Source organism: Lithobates pipiens, unplaced genomic scaffold (assembly GCF_037356315.1).
Source record: "Lithobates pipiens isolate NorthernLeopardFrog02 unplaced genomic scaffold, aLitPip1_a1.2 Scaffold_16, whole genome shotgun sequence".
In the NCBI taxonomy this organism is placed as follows: Eukaryota; Metazoa; Chordata; class Amphibia; order Anura; family Ranidae; genus Lithobates; species Lithobates pipiens.
In genome coordinates, this window is record NW_027507748.1 from 346412496 (window position 1) to 346434808 (window position 22313).

Sequence of the window (22313 nt, forward strand, 5' to 3'; positions counted from 1 at the left end):
AATGCTGGCAGCACTCATATGTCTATTTCCCAAAGACAACCTCTGGATAAGACAGTCAGAACATGCACTCAATTACTTTGGTTGACCATAGCGAGGCCTGTTCTGAGTGGAACCTGTCCTGGTAAATCGCTGTATGGTCTTGGCAACCGCATTGCAGCTCAGTTTCAGGGTCTTAGCAATCTTCTTATAGCCTAGGCCATCTTTTGTAGAGCAACCATTCTTTTTTTCAGATCCTCAAAGAGTTCTTTGCCATGAGGTGACATGTTGAACTTCCAGTGACCAATATGAGAGTGAGAGCGATAACACCAAATTTAACACACCTGCTCCCCATTCACACCTGAGACCTTGTAACACCGACGAGTCACATGACATCGGGGAGGGAAAATGGCTAATTGGGCCCAATTTGGACATTTTCACTTAGGGGAGTACCAATTTTTTTTTGCCAGCTGTTTAGACACTAATGGCTGTGTGTTGAGTTTTTTGAGGGGACAGCAAATTTACACTGTTATACAAATTGTACACTCACTACTTTACATTGTAGCAAAGTGCAATTTCTTCAGTGTTGTCACATGATATATATATATATATATATATATATATATAATAAAATATTTACAAAAATGTGAAGGGTGTACTTACTTTTGTGAGATAATGTATATATTACAAAGGAGTTACAGAACAGTAAGTATACACTTATAGGCAGTAACTTAACAACTTCAGGCATCTTACCAACCAGCAACCAAATGAATTGACCTGTCTAAAAATATGTGTTAGGCCCCTTTCACACTGGGGCACTTTGCAGGCGCTACAGTGCTAAAAATAGCGCCTGCAAAGTGCCCTGAAACAGCCGCTGCTGTCTCTCCAGTGTGAAAGCCCCATGGGCTTTAACACTGGAGCGGTGCGCTTGCAGGATGGTCAAAAATGTCCTGCAACCCGCATCTTTGGAGCGCTGTAGGAGCGGTGTATTTACCGCTCCTACCATAAAAAATAATGGAACATGCAGTTCCTAACTACTAAAAGTCTCCACCTTGGAAGCACATGCATTTATAATGGATAGGTAGGGAACAGGTGAGCCTGGATGGAGCCACCCCTCCTTAAAGGTACAGGGTCACACTGAACACCCAGCACATAGCACTAGGGCAGCAAGAGTGTCAGTGCGTTGCCTGACCAATATATTCATGGTACAAAAAAGTGGTCACTGCCCCCACCTATAACTGGTCTTTGTAGCAAGGAGCAATGGAAGGGCAACGTATGTCAAACAAATATAAAGTGATTTCCAAGCTCAAACTTACCGACCAGCCAGCGAACAACCGAATTGACCTGTCTAACAATATGCATTAAGAACACATTTGCAAATACATGCATAAGCTGCAATCAGCTCATAGTTTTCATTTTTAAAGCTGAACAAGCTGAAGATAGAAGCTGGTTGGTTGTCATGCACAGCCGTTCCAGATTCTGACTGTACCAGTTTTGATAAATGCCCCTCACTGTGTTTTACATTTCTTACTCCTGACTACAACATTCTAAGTACAGCACATCCTTTGTTAAAGTGGTTGTAAAGGTACAAGGTTTTTAATCTTCATGCATTCTAGGTACAGCAGCAACCTTCTGTGTGCAGCAGCCCCCCCTTATTCTTACCCAAGCCCCCTCACGATCCAGCGATGTCCACGAGAGCCTTGGCTATCTGGGAACTCACACTCCTGATTGGCTTTTGGCAGCAGCAGGCAGGAGCCATTGGTTCACACTGCTGTCAATCACAGGAAGTGAGCCAATCAGAAGACGGAGGGAACAGAGTCAAGTCTGTGGCTCTGTTTGTGAATGGACACACAGAGCCATGGCTCAAAAGCGTGCCTGCTTGGGTGCCCCCATAGCAAGCTTCTTGCTGTTGGGGCACCCAGAAAGAGGGAGGGCCAGGGGTGCCAACGAGGGACCCTAGAAGAGCAGGATCCAAGCTCCTCTGTGCAAAATCACACAGAGCAGGTAAGTATAACATGTTTATTGAAGTAGAAAAGATGTAGCTGGATAGCCGCACTCCAAATTATTCAACTTTATTTCAAAAATGTCATTAAAATCATAGCATCTAGGCTGGTAAACAGACTAACTGCACAGCCGCTGACATGTTTCACACCGAACATGGTGCATAGTCATAGCTCATAGTACGGTGTGAAACATGTCAGCGGCTGTGCAGTTAGTCTGTTTACCAGCCTAGATGCTATGATTTTAATTAAATTTTTTAAATAAAGTTGAATAATTCGGAGTGCGGTTATCCAGCTACATCTTTTCTACTTCAGTTCCTGTTGCAAACAGAGCCAGCACCCTGTAGGATTGTGGAGACAGCTGTTTTAGGAGAAGTAATTACCTTAGAGCAGTAATTCTTTGTATTTATAACATGTTTATTATTTAGAAAGAAAAAAAACACAAAAAAAACAAGACTTTAATATAACTTTAAGGTCAGCTGTTTGTAGTAAATTAATGGTTCTCAACCCTTCCTCAAGTACCCCCAACATGCCATGGGGGTACTTGCGGACCGAGTTGAAAACCACTGTAGAAAAGGATATGCAATAGAACAATTTTATTTTATTAAAATTATTGTACTGATGTTTGTACTGTCTGTTACATACTCGCTTGTGCACAGTCATTAAAGAATATAGCCTAAAGTCCCCCCCCCCCCCCACTGCTGATGCAATCTGACCACAAACACAGTTTTGGCGTGGCGCCGCTATATTGCCACATACCTGTGCAAAAAAAAAAATGTCCAGCCCCGGGTACCAGATGTGCTAGCTATGCCACTGCCCACAACCACTGGCCAGGGTTTGTTGGGAAGAGGCCCTTGTCCCCAACAACATGGTGCTTTGGGGTGGATGGGCAGAGCCCTGCCATGTTGAGGGCATGTGGCCTGGTAAAGTTCAGGAGGGAAGGGAATCCTCACTTGTCCCTCCCTTTTTTCTTGGGGGGGACTCCCACACCATTTTTTGTGTACATTTTGGCACGAGGTTCCCCCCTCAAGATCTTCAGAGCCCAAATCACATGCCACAAGTTGGATCAGTTAAGATGATGATCCAACTTGGATGAGACTTCCATTTGAATCAATTTATTGAAATCGTGCCCAAGTTGGACAAAAGTAGTGCAAGAACCTTTTTCAAAGTCAGACTGTCACAAGTCAGACCAGTTAAGACGGCTCTCGAAGTCAGAGCGCATGTCGGACCAGTATGAACTGACCCATAGAAGTGATCTGCTGCTGCACAGCTGCATGGGGGTCTGCATCAGATCTCTACTGATCAGATCCATAAACCCTATAAACAAAAAGAAAATGTAAACAAAAATTTTTTTTTTTTTTTTTTTTATCTACCTCTAGATTTCTCCCCAGGTCCCAACAATGTTAAAGTTAGTGAAGGCTATATTGAATTTTTAGTGAACCCAGGTCTGTGAAAAAGTCGCTGTTGTGCTAATTTGTTACCTAATATTCTGTTAATTTACACTAACAATTAACTTTTTTTCCTTTCTCACTTCTGCATCACAATCTAGCATTGAAAGTAGATTAACTCTCCTGTAAAATAAAACACATATATTCCCTTTGAGCTTATGTGATATTATTTTAATCAGCAAACTTTGTTGATTAGATTTTCTGGTAAATATATGGCGATGTGCAAATTATGTAATAGTTCCATTTGGAAAAAATTACAGGAAAATGCAGGAAATAAAAGTATTTGTATTCAAATTTGCTACCAAATTAAAGCCCTATCTGTTCCAAAAAAAAAAAACGAGAAAAAAAACCCAAAAAAACAATATACTGTATAATGCATGTCAGGGTAGACTACAAATGCTAAAACAAGTAATGAGCAGTACTGAGCATCACCAAAATATAAGGGAATTTTGTGGGAAAAGAAGGTTAAAGTGGTTCTGTGTGAGATCTGATTAGAAAACCTAGTTCAATTTCAATATTATCCTGCAGATAAAGCTGGCCTTACACTGTTTAAATCTCGGCTGGTTCAGTAGGACTGGCAGAGTTTGGAACTAAGCTGAATGTACCAAGGTGATTGATTACACAACTTGGGAACAACCAGCCTGCCAGATTTTCTAGCTATTATCGCCGGTGGCTGCTCTAGCAGCTGGCTATAATCACAGTCTTCTCCTGGTGGGTGTGGCTCCCCCGCCTGCTCCCCTGCCGAGAGAAGACAATTGCAGATTCCCACGTCAACACTTTCTGTGTTGATGGGGGAATCGTGAGAACTTCTTTCCTGCAACTTGTGGTTGCAGAAAATAAATTTGCACCATGTATGGCCTACCCAAGTCAGGTTCAACATTCTGATCTTCCTTCTCCTGCCCTCTCCCCTCTTCTTTTACAGTGAAACTACTTTTTCAGTGCAGTACTGATCACCAAGATCTTTGTTGCGTTGGCTTCCCGAGACTGCATATCCTCCTGTCTTTTCATAAGATTAACTGGAGATTGTGGTATGCATCCACAGGTCCAGTGGGGAAAATTGTAATGCAGTAGAAGTCAAGATCTTGATAGCTTGGGGACAGGTGAGTATACGACCTGGGGGGGTACTAGTTACTTATAAAACTTAGGATTTAAAGGCAACCTGTGCTAAGAGAAATATGGAGTCTTCCATTGGTGGCCTTCCTTTGAAAATGCCAGTTTCCTGGCTGGTTCTTGCATTAATACTCTGAGACACTGACAAGCGTACAACAAAAAAGGCACAGTAAAACTTAGAACTCTTGATTTGCATATTTGTCCCAGATATGTAATTAAACAAAAATATTAAACCCAGTGCATTATATCCAGGCTACTAATATTTTAGAAGGACATGTCACCAATAGCAGTTTACATACACTAATTCTCTTAGTTTTCTTAAAATGCAAGTCATGCTCATAGAGTATGTGTATGCCTAAAAGCAGTCAATCCTGCATGTCCAACTGCCCTCTAATGTCGCGTACACATGATCAGAATTATGGTCGGGAAAAAGGTCTGATGGTTTTCCTGATGAAATTCTGCTCAAACTGTCTGGCCTTCACATGGGCCCCCCAAATTCCAACCATCAGGAACATGGTGGTAACGTACAACACATACGACGGGACTAGAAAAAGGAAGTTCAATAGCCAGTAGCCAATAGTTTCCGTCATGTAGTTGAATCTGAGCAAGCGTGAGTTTTTGCGTGTTGGAATTGCATACACACGATCAGAATTTCAGATCTTGTGTACACAGCATTAGGCCTGTGGAAGACTTATAGGCAATATGAGATGCTGCCAGACATTCCCATTCTATAGATCACTCCCATCCTATATCATGGGGGAATAACAACTGTTCCTGTTGAAACAATAGTTATTGTTTTCTTATACTACACAGCACAGGAGGTTTCTGCCAGCTGCTCCTTCTCCCAACTCTACAGCATTCGAGCTCTGGGATGAATGCCATTAGGTCTCAAAGACTAATAAGCAAGGGGTCCTGATGGTATTCATTCCAGAGTTCTACGAGAACTTCAAGATATGTTTGTTGGACCAATAAAGTGTTACTAAACCCACATCAGTCAAATCAGACTGTATATGCAGTAAAGCATGCTTGTTATACTCAAGGTGGAACCTAAGGAGTTAATCTTAAACATTGTGTAAAAAGGCTGTTTGATCCTTTCTTCTCTGATTCTCCCCTTCTTTTATAGCCCCCAATCCATCTACAGATAGAAAAAAAACTTGGGGCAAGCTGCACATGCTCAATTTAACCACTCCCGGACCGCCGCATGCCAATGTACATCCTTACTTTGAGGACGGATTTTGTTGTTATGGCAGTAGCTAGCTGCCATAACCCCGGAATCCCCGTGTTCGGCCGGCGGTCTGGTACAAGATAAAAGTGGTCTCTGCGGCAGATTCACCGCAAGATCACTTTTATCGGTCAATCCAGTTCCCTCCGCCGCTTACCGGAGCCATCGGCAGAGTTGGAGGCAATCGGATCCTTCCCGTGGCCGTGCATGGAGACGAGTGAGGGGAAGATGTCAAAACGACACTTCTGCCCATAGCTCTTAAAAGGGCCCCCCCCCCCCTTTTAAATTACAAAATATTGTTTTGTTTTTTTATTGCATTTTAGTGCCCACCCGTCCAGCCTCATCAGCACACATCAGTGAAGGAGAAAAAATACCTGTTTGCAAAATTTTATAACAAGCTATAAAAACAGTTTTGGGTTTTTTTTCAAAATTTTGTGGATTTTTTTGGTTGTTTAGCAAGAAATAAATAACCCCAGTGGTGATTAAATACCACCAAAAGAAAGCTCTATTTTTGTGAAAAAAAAGTCATATAGGCACATTGTTCTTTCTTACTGGATTGTGAAATTTACAACAATTTAGAAATCGGATGAAACGTTTAGCACTGGGAAACACTTTTTGAAAGATAAATACTGAATTTTATATACAACTATATAGATCAGACCAAAATGAGAGACAAATGAGGAGGAAGGAGGGACAGAGGGGCTTTGTTCCAAATCAGGGACAATCCCTTGAAATCAGGGACAATGGAGCTATAGTCATGTCTACTTGTTGTCGGGAGTCCGCGGTAGCAGATGTACCTTTGATACAGGTTCTAGTGTCACGGTGATTGTGCTCAGATGGAGCGCAGATGGAGGAGGACAGGGATTACATGGGCATCTTGGTCAATTGCCAGCCACAACCTTCATGTTCTTTTTAATATACAAAAACATTTTCTTAAGGCTGGGTTCACATCTAAGACGGATGTGGCTTGCAGCAGGGGTCTGGTGGGTCCCTGTTCTATTTCAGGGACGTATCAGAGCTGAATTTGTGCCTGAATTCAGCCCTGAAACGGAGCCAAAGACGCACAGGACTCCTGTGCAAGCTGCTCCGTAGCTACCCCGGAGATGTGTGAACCAGCTTCATAGAGACTTGGTCACAATCTCCTGTTATGCGAATTGGATACAGAGAAAGCCACATCCAATTTGCACTAGTGTGAACCCAGTTTAAGCCCTTGTACACACAGTCGGACATTCCGACGGAAAATGTCCGATCCCACCGTGTTGTCGGATAATCCGACTGTGTGTGGGCTCCATCGGACTGTTTCCGTCGGAATATCCGACGGACAAAGTTTTAGAGCTGGGCTATAAAACTTTCCGACAACATGATCCGATCAGACTTTGTCCGATTATGTGTAGAGAATTCAAATCGGACAAAGTGCCACGCATGCTCAGATCAAATTTCTAGACCAAAGCTATTGGCTACTAGCCTGAACGTAGTTCCATTGTAACGAAATAACGTCATCACGTTACGTACGATTGGATTTTCCGACAACTTTGTCCGATCGTGTGTATGCAACACCAGTTTCGGACAAAATCCGGATTTTGTTGTGGGAATGTCCGACCGTGTGTACAAGGGTTAAGAGGAAGAAACATTCTTCACTACCCTTATTTTAGAAGCTCCTGCCCTATGTCATACTGTTTAAATACTCTTCTGATAATTGACAAAATGTTCTATATCCCTGGACTATTTTTGGAGAAATTTTAGCTCCTTTTGTCTACTTCTAAACCCATTTTTATTGTTCAGGAGTACTCAGAGCAGTCTCTACACAGGATGTGAGGAAACTGCCGATGAACTATGTATGTACAGTATGTTGCAGCAATCTTATCTGTGCAACATCTCAGGATGAGTGATCTTCATGATGAGACAAACTTGAATCATGTTAGGCTGATGAGCCAGAGTTTTTGTTGAGAATACTGGAGTAAGCCAAGAAAGCATTTGTATTTTTTCCGTGCTTCTCCATGACTATCTTGAGAAGAAAGGTCTATATTGTAGCATAGTACTGGGCATGGGAATATTTGCTTTTCACTACACCCTGTTAAATCAATGAGGTAGGGCATTTCTCTAGCTGACCTAAATGACAGTTGCCTCTTTGTCTGTGCTGAATTCTTGCTAGCTCTACAATGAAATCACAAAACAAATCCAACTACTGAAAGATGACAGTGGGAGAGAACAGATGGTGAAGTTTCAGTCTGAACGCACAGCTGCCATAGAAAGTCAAAGCAATTGGCATGTTAGCAATGGGCATGGTCTTATACTTGCAATAAAAGGATACGTATTACATAACAAACCAGGAACTAAACAGTAAAATAGGATTCATTTAAGAGAAAACACGTTTCAGGACTTATATAAGTCTATGTCTAATTTATTGACAGTATGGTGAAAGACTGTAAATTTTGTATTCTTGATGCTCATTATTGCTATGATGCTTTGGTGCACACACACCCACATTAAACTTTGTGCATTCATATACTGTATTTTGTGAAAACGTACCAATATTAAAATGTAACATGAAGTTATTGTAACATTCTTGGTGGGTAAACGAAAAGTATCAAAAAGGGTTGAAGGATTTAAAGTGGAACTCCACCCAAAAGTGGAAGTTCTGCTTTAAGGCTCCCCTCTCCTTTTTCAAGAATGGCATTTTTTGGGGAGGGCGGGTGGGAGCGGGTACCTGATTTTGACAGTTACCCACTCCCACTTTCGCTCTAACGACCAAGTCGATCTGAGCAGTAGTTCCCCCCCCCCTCCCCCTCCTTCAAGTCTGCTGTGACACGTTACAGGTCCCAGAAGACTGCGGACCCATTCACAATGCGCAGAGCGGCTTGCACACGCGCAGTGGGCAACCGGCTGTGAAGCCACAAGCTGTCACAGCTAGAATGCTACAGTTAGGATGCTGGCATCGGGAACCCGAAGGCTAGTGAATAACTACCTCGAGTGCGGATGCCACTGGATCCTGGGAGAGGTGAGTGTCTGTTTATTAAAGGCAGCAGCTCCAGTTTTTGTAGCTGCTGACTTATAATTTTTACACAGGAGACTGGAGCTGGCCTATTTACTGTAAGCTGGCCACATACATGTATTTGTAAACAGCGTGGATGGCCTAATTTCCCACCGCCTGCTATTGTTTTCTGACAGCCAGCATTTGTGGCTGTCAGAATACCCAACAGTACAGCGTCTGTCCCAAAAAAGTTGGAATGCTGTGTAAAAACATTCCTTTCCTGAAAAACCAGCAACTGGGCTCTTCAGTTCCCAGACATTTACAGAGTGTTGTTAAAAGAAGAGGGGACGTTAAACATGGTCTTGTCTAGATATGGGCCCGGCGTGTTCGAAATCCCACGTGCGAGATCCTGCCTGGAAGCCGACACTGCACACGGCTAATCACAGGCAGTGAGATATTTCCCAATCTGTGCAGCTGCGGGCTGGGAAACGTCTCACTGCCTATGATTAGCCATGTGCAGTGTTGGCTTTCTGGCAGCATCGGGCATGTGCAATTTTGAACAGTGCCCATCTCTAGTCATGTCTTAACTTTTTTGAGATGTGTTGCTGCCATAAATTTCAAAATTACCTTAATTGTTTCTTAAAATGGTACATTTTCTCAGTTTAATGTGCAGCAATGTTGCTATTTACATGGCAATACAAGAAGTTTATGAAGCCAGCATTTTAGCTATCCAGGTTTTTGGCTATGGCTACGTTCACTTGACACAGAGCAAGGAAGTTTACAGACTTTAAATTCATTCAGATTTAAAAGGAGTAGGCTAGAAATAATTGAAATAAGGGTGGAAGTGAATATATGATTTTACATTTTGACTATAGATACACTTTAATTGTTGGGGTTTACATACACCTAAAGCCGCGCTTAGATTTTCGGATGACCGAACGGCCATTTTTTGTGGCATGCTAGTCTCATGTCGAAAGTGAAGAGGTTACTCACAACACGAAAATTGTTGTACGACAGAATACAACGTCAGAAGTGAGGTAATGTGTTGAATAGTTTTGTATGTATTCTTTTGTTTCTGAGCATGCGTAGTCTTGCTCTTATGATTTTTTTTCGTACGAAAACCATACTAACATAAGATCGGACGTTGAGTTCGCATCCGGCAAAAACGTTATAGTCTGCACATCCGGCCTTTGACAGAAAAGCGAAATCGGCTGTCGAAAGCATCGTACTAACAATTCGAAAATCGTCAGACAGCTCGTCATATGAATTTTTGAATCTGATTTTCGTATCGTGTGTACAGGCCTTTAGGATTTTAATGTGAATAAGTATTGGAGACATGTTTATTTTTTTATATATATATATATGAAAATTTTATTGAATGAGTCATGAAATCATCTTTAAGCAATCTAGTAGAATAAGAATATGAAAATTAGAGCCATTGTATATACTCTGTATGTGTATTGTGTAATAATTAATATTTATATATAGATATAGGTATATATATATATATATATATATATATATATGTGTGTATATATATATATGTATATATATGTGTATATAAAAAGTGTTAAGCATTGCTGTGAAAACTTACTTAGAGAATGAATATGTGGTTATAGTATATGAGTGTGAGAAAATGATTGCTGCTCTAGCACCTTCATATTGTAATGGCTTCTAACCACATCCTATCAACTGTCACATTCGCTGCTGCCTAATGTTTAGGGTTTATCTAGCTGAGCATGCTTTGGAAAAAATTCATCCACATGCAGCATATCATTCCCATGATAGTACTTTCACCTCTCCTCTCACAGCTCGAGTATCAGCAAATATATCCAGGCAGGGCTGGGAATGTTGCAATACCAGTAATTACCAGCGCAACACAGGAAGACGTGCATCAAAATTCCCTTCTGTAATCGTCACAAGTATTATGAAACCATCAGCTCAAAATAAGTTTGAAAACAACACAGTGAAGCGGTAAGGGGCGTTCAAAAAGTACAGACTCTGAATTTAACACTGCATGGAGTGAAATAAGCAATATAGTGTAAAAACAGATAGTTAAAGTAAACAATGAAGCTGAAAATAAAGATTGTTTTTCACTAAATAAAACATACATAAAACAGCTAAATGAATTGTGCCTACATACTTTACTCTGCCTTTACAGTCTGTATACGTGTTTATATTCATTGTTGTTTTTTTTTTGTAAGGTAAGTTTAACGATGTACAGAGATTAAAAGGTATAGAACTACGTGTACATATTGAATAATTTAAGAGTTACATTGTTGCATACGGTCCCAGACATAGAAAAGGAAAGCAGCACTTACCATGGCTTGAATAAAACCAATGGTTACCATGGCTTGAATAGGGGTAGAAACTGTAGGTTTTAATTAGTAGGGAGTAAAACTACTACTAATAAGTACTGGGGGCAAGGATTCCAGTAAAGTCGTGAGATACAAAAGTATTCATACATAATAAGAGGGGAAATAATAGGAATAGAGGGAAGGCATGGGAAGGAGGGTGAAGTTTGGGGTGGGGGACAAAGATGGGAAAAAAAAAAAAGGGATGGGGGAGAACCTCTGGAATGGAAAAAAAATTACAGAAGGATTGGGAGAGGGGATGGGGGAAAATGATATGGTGTGCCAGCCTGAGAATTTGAAGTCCAATGAACACACCCTCCCGTAAAGTACAAGAAGGTCTTGGTTGAAGCCACGAGAAAGAAATTTAGAGCGCCAAGGTTGCCAGATGATCAAAAATTTGCAGAACTGTGTTGGCTCTCTTTTAAGTTTCCGGCAAGAAGACAGTAGATGATTGCAAGGCTTTTGATATTGTTTGTCGCTGTTAGGACATGGAGGAGGAGTTTATAACAATTTTTTTGAATGACCTGGGGGTTTCAGTAGATTCAATAGAGCATGTTGGGACAAGAAAGGGTACAGGGAGTCCAAGAGTTCAGAGACCAAGTGAAACACTTTTAGCCAGAATTGTTGTACTATAGGACATGTCTGCCATGTGTGGAAATAGGTTCTTACCGGTCCACACCCTCTATAACACAGTGGTTGATATTAAGTGGCCAATCCTGAGACTGTAAATTAGTTTCTAGGTCACGGCTCACAAAGTACTGTAATACGCGACAGCCAGGAAATTTGCATTTGAAACCAATAAAAAACTGCTAGCGTTTGGGCTAGTATGCTTTTAGGCATGGTTTAGAAAATTAACCATACCCATGCTATTTTCAACCTCTGATGTCTTTGTGTATTCTCAGGGTCATTCCATAGATTGGCTCACAAAAAAAGACAAGGCCTGCAAGCCTTGAGACATCAGAAAACACTCCTGAGGGTAAAGGTTTAGACTTTTAACAAAGAAGTAAATGAGCATTGAGTATGGTCTGTGTTAAATGTTAACCCTTTATTTTATGTTTCACTCAAAAGGTACCGGTTTCTCCTTAATAAACTCATTAACAATGTATTGAACGGAAAAGGTACAAGTTTACCAGATCGGACAGATAGAAATAAAGTAAGTTTCATATGATTCAACTACTTCCAACTTCCAAGACCTCTATCAGGGACACAAAGGTACAAAAGTGCCCAGTTCCAATTCAGCATTGGGTTGATCCTTTTGGCAAGGGCATGCTGACAATATTCGCACCTCCGTCCTAAAAGAATTGGCCAAATGCTAATTGGCATGTAAGATGAAAAGTCTCATGAAAGCCATGCTACAAAGATGCCTTTAAATGCACCAGGCACAAAAAAGATCACCTTTTCACATGGATGTCATATATAAAAATGTGAACCTTGTCATATGGCAGAAGCACTCAGGCCATCTTTAAATTATTCTACTATGCCATTAGAGTTAACCTGCTATGGTTAGCTATCTGTTGCTAACAAATGGCAATCTATAGTGTAAACCACCCTTCATCAGCCAGGGATCCCAGGAACTTGGAGTTCCTCAAAATTTTCCCAGGGGTTTTACAAGGGTTTCCTTCCTACACTGATCACCAAAGTAAGGGGTCACATTTATGCTAACCACCAATGGCCATTATTATTATTATTAGTTTCAGTTCTAGATTAGGTAAACCTCATTCTCTATTCTTTCATTTAACTTCTTTCCAACCTGGTCACAGTAGGTTTATTGCGAGCTGGCGGCACAGCCAGGCACTGTGACGTACCCGCATGTCACAGTGTACTTCCTGGTTTGATAAATGGATACAGCACGAGTTTTTCAGCAGATTTCAGCCAAATGATTTTGGCTGAAACCTGCTGATCAGCTGTGGCCAATCACAGCACAGAGTTGACAAACACACAGAACTCTGTGCACAGACAGCGATCTGTCTGTTTCTTCTTCCTGAAATCAACTCTAATTTCAGGAAGAAAAAGCAGACAGATCTGTTATGCTGCATACACACGAGCGGAATATCAGACGGAAGCTTTTCATCGTATATTCCAATCATGTGTATGCCTCATCTGACTCTTTTTTTTTTATTTATTTTTTTTAGGAAAATTCTGACGGACCTAGAAATAGAACATGTTTTAAATATTTTCGACTGAACCAATTCCTATCAAGAAAACCGCTCGTCTGTATGCTGTTCCGAACAATGCATGCTCTGAAGCAAGTACGAGACAGAGGCTATTGAACTTCCTTTTTCTAGTGCCGTCGTACGTATTGTATGTCACAGCGTTCTTAACCATCGGACTTTGGTGTGATCGTGTGTACACAAGACCCATTCAGCAGAACTCCGTTGGAAAAACCTTCAGCGTTTATTCCAACGGGAAAACAGGTAGTGTGTATGCGGCATGAGTAAAAGCAGCACACATTACGCTTGTTAGGCACCCAGTTAACCCCTTGATGTTAACCCCTTCCCGGCCAGTGTCATTAGTACAGTGTACAGTATTATCACTGATCACTGTATTAGTGTCACTAGCAATATCAGTTAGTCAGTTAATGTCTCTCACAGCCAGTGTCAGTTAGTGCTAGATTTTCCACCACGCTATCACAGTCACACTATAAAGTTGCTTAACATCACCATTATCAGTATAGTGTCTATATGGATCAGTATCTTGATCAGAACTACCACTAGTGTCCCCAATAGTATAGTATCCCCAAAAACACAGTTTGGTTTTTACAAAAGGCATGTAGCAGAAAATATTTTTCTGTATTTTTTTTTTCATTTTTATAATACAAATGCAAAAACCCAGTGGTGATCAAATACCACCAAAAGAAAGCTCTATTTGTGTGAAAAAATATATACATTTAAGTTGGGTACAGTGTTGCATTACCATGCAATTGCCAGTTAAATTAGCACAGTGCTGAATAGCAAAAAAATGCTCTGGTCATGAAGGGGGTAAAACCTTCTGGAGGTCAAGTGGTTAAAACGCCCAACAACTCACTGATCACATTAATGTACCATAAGCTGTAGGTCCAATTATTTTAGTGGAATTCCCTGAGGCCTAAAAATTGTTTCAGGAGTTCCCTTTGTGGTGATAAGGTTGAGGAAGGCTGATGTAAACTATGCCATTACAGTAATGATTGCTAAGCAATGTGTTGCTGCCCTGCAGTGTCATTCACTGTAAATGGCACACTAACACAGCTCCAAAACGCATGTGCACTGCAGCACAATGCATGTTATCCTGAGCATTGGCTGCTATAAAATGTAAACAGCAACTATTTTTTTATATGTTGACGTGTGTTGCAGGCAATGAGTTTAAAAACAGCTGAAAAAATGCCAGCATCGGGGAAAGAGGAGCAGGGCATAGGAGATATGCCCTATAAACGTTGACGTTTAGCAGGACATAGCTCATACCATTAGGTCCTCAAATGGTTGACAGTCATTAAATATCATATAATATGTATGCATTGAAAAGAGGGTGGTTGTAGTAAACGTGTGCATTGTAAAACTCAACACATCCATACATCTTTATCGTAAGAAGCATTGCAATTAACAGTATGTAAAAGTGGGTTGCTAAGAGTTTAGCAGTGAGTATCTGTAGCAGGGGTGTCAAACTCAATTTCATCATGGGCCGCATTAGCAATGAGTTTGCCCTCAAAGGGCCAGTTGTATCTATAAGACTGTATCTAGTATTTTGTTAAAACAGGAGTGCGTTACATAGAGTGTGCAGACTTTAGGAGTACGGTGCATACAGGGTGCAGAGTTTAATGGTGTGCTGTGTACAGAGTGCAAGGTTTAGAGGTGTGTTATGCACACAGTGCACAGTTTACAGGTGCGCTACATACAGAGTGCAGAGTTCAGGAGTGTGTTATATACAGAGTGCAGGGTTTAAGGGTGTGCTACGTACAGAGTGCTGAGTTCAGGCTATGAGTACAGAGTTCAGGGGTGCACTGTGTACAGAGTGCAGGATTTAGGGGTGTGTTATGCACACAGTGCAGAGTTTAGGGGCACGCTACATACAGAGTGCAAAGTTCAGGAGTGTTTTATGTACAGAATGCAGGGTTTAAGGGTGCTCTACGTACAGTGTGCAACACCTACCCTCGGCCTTGTATGTCTACTCTCTCCTACCTCTCCCTATGTTAGCGGCTCTAGTACCACTTTGTATATGCAGTTGTCGCTACTGGCTGTGTATTTGGCTCTGTAGGCTGCACTGTCTTGCAGGAAGATTGTGGAGAGCTGTCCCTGCCGTGTCCCACCATGAGGGATCTGTTACATCCAGAAGCCGCTGAAAGCAAAGCTGTGCCTGGAAGCGGAGGGTGAGAGCCAGAGCTGGAGAAATGGTGTTCAGCCACCATCTGGGTTGGCTTTTGGGCCTTGTGCTTGACATAAGTAATCTGATGTTAAAGATCACATATGTCTTTAAAGTATAATTAAAGGCAATGCTTTTTTTTGTTTTGTTGTAGCTAGAGTGGAGATGGGTTAGAGGCCCTGTCAGGTTTTATAGCTACCTCTACCCTACCTCTCAATTTGTCCTGTTTACTGTTATCAACAAAAATGAAAGTAAAACAAAATTCAAAACTTTTGGTTTTCCCTAGAACAGTAATATAAGGGAAATCTTAAAATGGGGACACTAGTTCTGGTGACCCCAATGGATTCCCTTAATTTGCAGGGATTTCCTCTCACTTTCCGTTTTGGCTATGAGACAGGAAGTGAAGGGGGAATTTCCCCAGTGGGACACAGATGGCAAAAATAAAAAAAAACTGAGGTTATAACCCTCCCTTACTCTATCCAAAAAATGGAAAAAAACAAAACAAAAAAAAACAAAAAAGAAAAAATGTTGTGCCTATAGTTCTATGTTAAGTAAGCAAAAAGACTTATGCGCCGTACACACGACCGGACTTTCCGACAGACTAGGTCCAGCGGTCTTCCCGACGGACTTTCGGCGGAGGTCTGACTGACTTTTTGAACGAACGGACTTGGCCACACATGAACAGACCAAGTCCATTCGAAAGTCTGTTCTTTTTGAACGTGATGATGTAAGATGGGACTAAACAAGTTCAATAGCCAGTAGCCATTACCTGCAATTGCCTCGTATTTGGTCTGTCGGACTAGCACATAGACGAACGGTTTTGCTGATTTTTAGTCCGTCGGATAGATTTGAAACATGTTCTATTTCTAGGTCCATTGGATTTTATTTTTTAAACGGTCGGACTAGCCCACACACGATCGGATTGTCCGACGGATTGATCCTGTCAGACCTAGTCTGCCGGAAAGTCCGGTCGTGTGTACACAGCATTAAAAAGTATCCCGCTATATGTGTCCTTCAGGGCTACCTATAATTTGACTTGTAGTTGAGTAAAATGTTGAAGAAAAACATATAGGCAATCACACATGCAGGAAGTATGATTTCTGAGAGGGGTTCACATAAACACCCCCCACCACCAGGTTTTTCAGAAGGAAGTGACATTTGAGTTTTTTGACCGTTTTAGAAAAATCACAAGAGAGCCGACTAAATCTGAGTTGCATAGAATAATCCTAACGTGCAATTCTGTACGTAACTTGTAGCAACTCCATTAACTCTGGTTTGGTTCTGTAGAGAGGTGATCCCTCCGTCATAAAATGGTTAAGTGGAAGCTTAATCATACCATCCGAACACTGCAGTAAAAATGTGCTACACATTCTCTTGTCACTCTTTTCAAGACTCCCCCATTACATCTGTCTCTCAGTTACATAATTATTGATAGCTATTTTCATTGTACAGTGAACAAACTGTCAGTACAGAGTTTAATATAACTGTACTTAAGATCTGGATTATCAAATCATATTCTTTGTAAATATTAGCGAGAACAGTGTCATTGTCACCGAGGGATTAAGGCCACATGTATTGTACATGGCCAGTTATATGAGACCACCGGATTCCAGAGGCAAGGATCGGAATGACCAGGGTATACGAATAGCAGCAGCTGCTCAACCTATTTACCCACGTCAATGCCAGGCACTTACTGTACACTCCCTTCCTGCCCAGGCCAATTTTCAGCTTTCAGTGCTGTCGCACTATGAATGACAGACAATGGCGCGGTTATGCTACACTGTACCCAAACAAATTTTTGATCATTTTGTTCCCACAATTAGAGCTTTCTTTTTGTGGCATTTGATCACTGATGAGGTTTTTATTTTTTGCGCAACAAATTTAAAATACTGAAATAAAAAAAAAGAGATTTTCTTTGTTTCTGTTATAAAATTCTGTAAGTAAGTAAGTTTTCTCCTTCACTGGTGGGCACTGATGAGGCTGCACTGATAATGGACATGGATAGGCAGGACTGGTATGCAGAACTGAAAGGCTGCAGTGATGGGTACTTATGGGTGGCACTGATAAGTGGTATGGATGGGCACTGATAGCTGGGCACTGAGGTACATCACTGATAGGGAGACATCTGGCAGGGATTGGTAATGGGCATTGACTGGCACCATTTGTGGGCACTGATTGGCATATTTTGGGCACTGTCATCCCTGGTTGCCATGGGTGGCACACCTGGTCATCCATCCATTGTGTGCCATCCCCGGTGGTCCTGGTTACACCCCTGGTGGTCAAGTGTGGGCATCCATGGGGGGGGGCTGCGCTGATAATCAGCGCAGACCCCCCCCCCCAGTCAGCAATGCAGGCGATCGTGTCTCCTCTACTTGCGTCTGTCAGACACGAGTGAGGAAAAGCCAATACGCGGCTTTTCTTGTTTATACTGTGATCAGGCGTGATTGGACACGGCTGATGACGTGCGCCGGCAGTTATGCTGAAAGACGTCATATGACGTCCAGTCACGATAACTGAACCACCACTCCGCCATCATTTTGCAATAGGCTGGGCGGGAAGTGGTTAAACAAAGGCGCCTGCTGCTGTTTCCATGTAGCCGCACACAGAGTGGATAGCTAAGGTTATAGATGGATGTCCAAATCTGGTCACATAGAAACTGAAGGCTAGAAAAGTGGTCTTCAAAAGGCACACGGGTAGACCATATAAAAGTAATTATAATTTTTTATTTTTTGAAAAATATTTTAAAAAAGTGGAGTTATTAAGTATACATATACAATTCATGAAACTAATATTGTATAACCCACACACAGATTCTGACACCACTTGCAAGATAAAGAATTACACTGATACATCCAAAAGGTGCAATGGTTGAAGTTCCAAAAGTACTAACCAAATAGGGATGTAGGTATAGAATAGTATGGGTCAGAATGTGAATCCAGGCACAAACATAATCGCTTATTCAGGAGCACAAAGATCTATTTAAGTATATATAAAAAACATAAAGTAAGTGTACAATTTATTAAAGCGGTAGTAAACCCGCTGAAGTTTTTTTTTTTTTGACCTGCAAAGGAAAAGGCATAATGAGCTAGTATGCACCGCATACTAGCTCATTATGAAATACCTTAGAACAAGGCACCGACATCTGGCCCGATCCACGCCAAGGGAACTGACATGTTCCATCAGCGTTTCTTCCGGGTATCGCGGCTCCGGCGCTGTGAGTGGCCGGAGCCGCGATATGGTCACTCCCGTGCATGCGCGCGGGAGATTTCTTTCCGGCAGGGTCCGGCGTCTGCAAGGGGAATAAGAATCTCCTAAACCTGTACGATTTAGGAGATTTTTTATTTTTTTTACCTACAGGTAAGCCTCATTATAGGCTTTCCTGTAGGTAAAAGTTATAAAAATGACTATACAACCACTTTAACATAACAAAAAAAAAACGTAATAATCAACAATAAGTACAAACATACCCTGATAGAGTAAATATGTCGCAAACAACCCCCACAGGAAAGTGGGCCACCTGAAGGCAAAAAGCAGAGCCCCTCAGTTGGGACGCATATGTATAGAGAAATATAATGTACAGATAAACAACGCAGTATATAGAGATTGTTTCTATAATGACTTATAGTATCCAACTAAGCCAGTAGAGCACATATAGCAGACTGAGCATGTATAGCAGACCATAGCGTAAACTGAGCATGTATAGCAGAATAAAGAGTCAGCGATACTCACAAGTAGGGTACTTTATATAAACATAAATGACAGACTTATTGGAAGGTAAATAAAAAAAAAACAATCAGTCCAGGGTAGAAAATCTATGAATAGAGGAGGGAGGTACGAATGTGTAAATTAAAGACATATTGTTCAGTGATGTCTTATAGTATATGATGTGCAAATGTGGGGCTTTCTATGTGGGAAAGACAGCCAGACAACTGAGACAGAGAATCAACGATCATGTATACTATTCGGGTAATGGCAAAATGCTCACGCCTATTAGCCGACATCTTAATTTCTATCATCGTTTTGATACTTCCTCTGTCTCGTTTGTTGTTCTGCCCATTGTCCCTAAAAGCCCCAGAGGGGGTTAATGGGATAAATTTATCCTTCAAAAGGAAACTCTTTGGATAGATCGACTTAACGCTACTCGGACGCCGGGGTTATATGAAACTCAATCTTATAAACCATTTCTGTAGTTTGTCGTTATTACTCCATGCCCTTACCATTTGATTCTTGTCCTTCTTGATTTTCAATTCCATCCGAACACCACGTATGGCAATGCTGTGACTCATTTCTTTCTCTTGTTGCCATTCTTGCATTGGTCAGTCTATGCAATCTAGTTGCCATGTGGGCATTCCACTATAAACATCTAATTGATAAGCTATTCCTTTTCATATTATGCCTATATCTGTATTTTTGTTATAATATCACTTTATAATAACAATTCCAATCAATACTAATCTTGTTCTCTCCCAAAACAAACCTTCCTAGCCCAATTTAAAAATAAAAAAATACAATAATAAATCATCTCTACCCTAACCACCTCAATTAACAATATAATACATATAATTATTGATATCTCTCTAGAACCAGTTATGTGGGTATGATTATATTATATACAATGTTCTATTTATCTAGATTTCAATGTTTGTTGTATTAATATAACTTTGCATATGTTTAGGTTTTTTAAACAATTCCTGTTTTTTGGCTCTGATACGGTCTATGGTAGCACACTCCCACCCTGCCGGTCCACCTGCTGGCATTGAAGCATTTGGCCTATCATGTTCGACCACACAGCGCCACACATCCTGTCTTCTCTATGGGCTGGATGTGCGGTGATTGGAGGAGATGGCTGATCTTGTTTTTGGTCCGTCGGAACAGCATACAGATGAGCGGTTTTCCGATAGGAATTGGTTTCCGTCGGAAAGACTTAAAACGTGTTCTATTTCTAGGTCCTTCAGAATTTTTGTTAAAAAAAAAGTCAGATGAGGCCCACACACACAAATCGGAATATCTGATAAAAAGTTCCGCCTGACTTTGTGTATATATATATATATATATATATATGCACATGTACAGATAAACAACGCAGTATATAGAGATTGTTAGATAGTATCCATTAACAACATTAATAGAAACAAAGTCATTATAGAAACAATCTAACAATCTCTATATACTGCGTTGTTTATCTGTACATATTATATATATATATATATATATATATATATATATATATATATATATATATATATATATATATATATTATGTACAGATAAACAATATATATATATACACACACACACATATATACATATATACCCCCCAACTGAGGGGCTCTGCTTTTTGCCTTCAGGTGGCTCACTTTTCTGTGGGGGATGTTTGTGAACTATTGACTCCATCAGAGCATTTTTGTACTTATTGTTGATTATTCAATTTTTTATGTTATGTTAATAAATTGTACACTTTGTTTTTTATTTATACACTTAAATAGATCTTTGTTCTCCTGAAGAAGAGTATCCCTACGCGCAACATGTAGCACAAATAAGCGAATATTTTGAGCCTGGATTCACATTCTGACCCATATTATTCTATGTCTACATCCCTATTTGGTTACTACTATTGGAACATCAACCATTGCACCTTAGGATGTATCAGTGTAATTCTTCATCTTGCAAGTGGTGTCAGAATCTGTGTGGGTTATACAATATTAGTTTCATGAATATATATATGTTATAATTCCCCTTTTTTTTTTTTACAAAATAAAAAAATGAAAACTACTTTTATATGGTTTACCAGTGTGCCTTTAAAGTCCACTTTTCTGCCCTTCAGTTTCTATATACCCATTGTTGGACATTGGCACACTGCTATATGTGTATCCACAATGTCCCCCTATGAGAATACACGTTAAATTCGGAATCTCTCTCAAATCTGGACACAGTCGGCTGGTCTGCCACGTCAGCTTACAGCCAACTATTCTGGGTCATAGGTGAGCAGAAGTAAGTACACTCCTGTGACCCACAAGAGAAGTATGGCCAAAAGAAGCTTTAAAGCATACTTAGCAGGCTGTTTGTGCTGACTAGCTGGAGAGTGTACTGGGGATTCGGAATTTGTGTAGTGATATAAAGACTGAAATGGTTTTCAGTGTAAAAAAGTTTTCTTTGGTTGTGGTTCATACTGATGCAATTTCAATTTCAAGGAGCAGTTGCGGTGCAATTCTGCTGTAATGTTGATGTGATTGGACACAGCTGTGATTTCTGTTCTGGCCAAAATCTCTCTAAAGCCCCGTACACACGGTTGGAAATTCCAACAGAAAAGATCAGATCGGATTATATTGTCGGAAAAACAGATCGTGTGTGGGCTCTAGCGGACTTTTTCCGTCGGAGATTCTGCCGGAAAAAATTTGAGAGCAGGATCTAAAATTTTCCAACAAAAAAATCCGATCTGACTTTTTCCGATCGTTTGTAGAGAATTCCGAGGTACAAAGTGGCACGCATGCTCAGATCAAATTACAAGACCAAAGCTATTGGCTACTAGCCTCTATGTAGTCCCGTTGTACACAACGAACGTCACCACGTTCCAAACGATCGGATTTTCCAACAACTTTGTCCGACGGATTTTGTGGTCGGAATGTCCGACCAGGTGTACATGGCATAAAACCTCATATATACAGCACAGTCCTAGAAAACGCACTGAAATCACAGTGAATTTGAACACCTCTGTGATTTGATTGCAATTTCCATTCAAGTCTATGGGGCTCTAAAACGTACTGTATCGCACCATCCGTGTGTTCTGAAATGCATCCAAAATTGCATTAGTGTGTACCAGGGCTTACACTGTATCGTTTACAGTTTAATGATTGTCCATGGCAACGTGTGCCTACAGTTCAATGTTAGTAGTCAGTCTTT

The 22313-nt window shown here is 40.8% G+C and overlaps 1 long non-coding RNA gene across 1 annotated transcript in view; it reads left to right on the forward strand.

Annotated features, from left to right (window-relative positions):
- LOC143984370 (uncharacterized) overlaps positions 1-21158 on the forward strand; it is a 43403-nt gene extending 22245 nt beyond the window's left edge. The window contains exons 2-4 of the long non-coding RNA XR_013274813.1: positions 10539-10701; positions 12150-12234; positions 20900-21158. This is a non-coding gene — a long non-coding RNA (uncharacterized LOC143984370). The remainder of the gene's footprint in view (positions 1-10538; positions 10702-12149; positions 12235-20899) is intronic.
- Positions 21159-22313: the final 1155 nt, after the last annotated feature.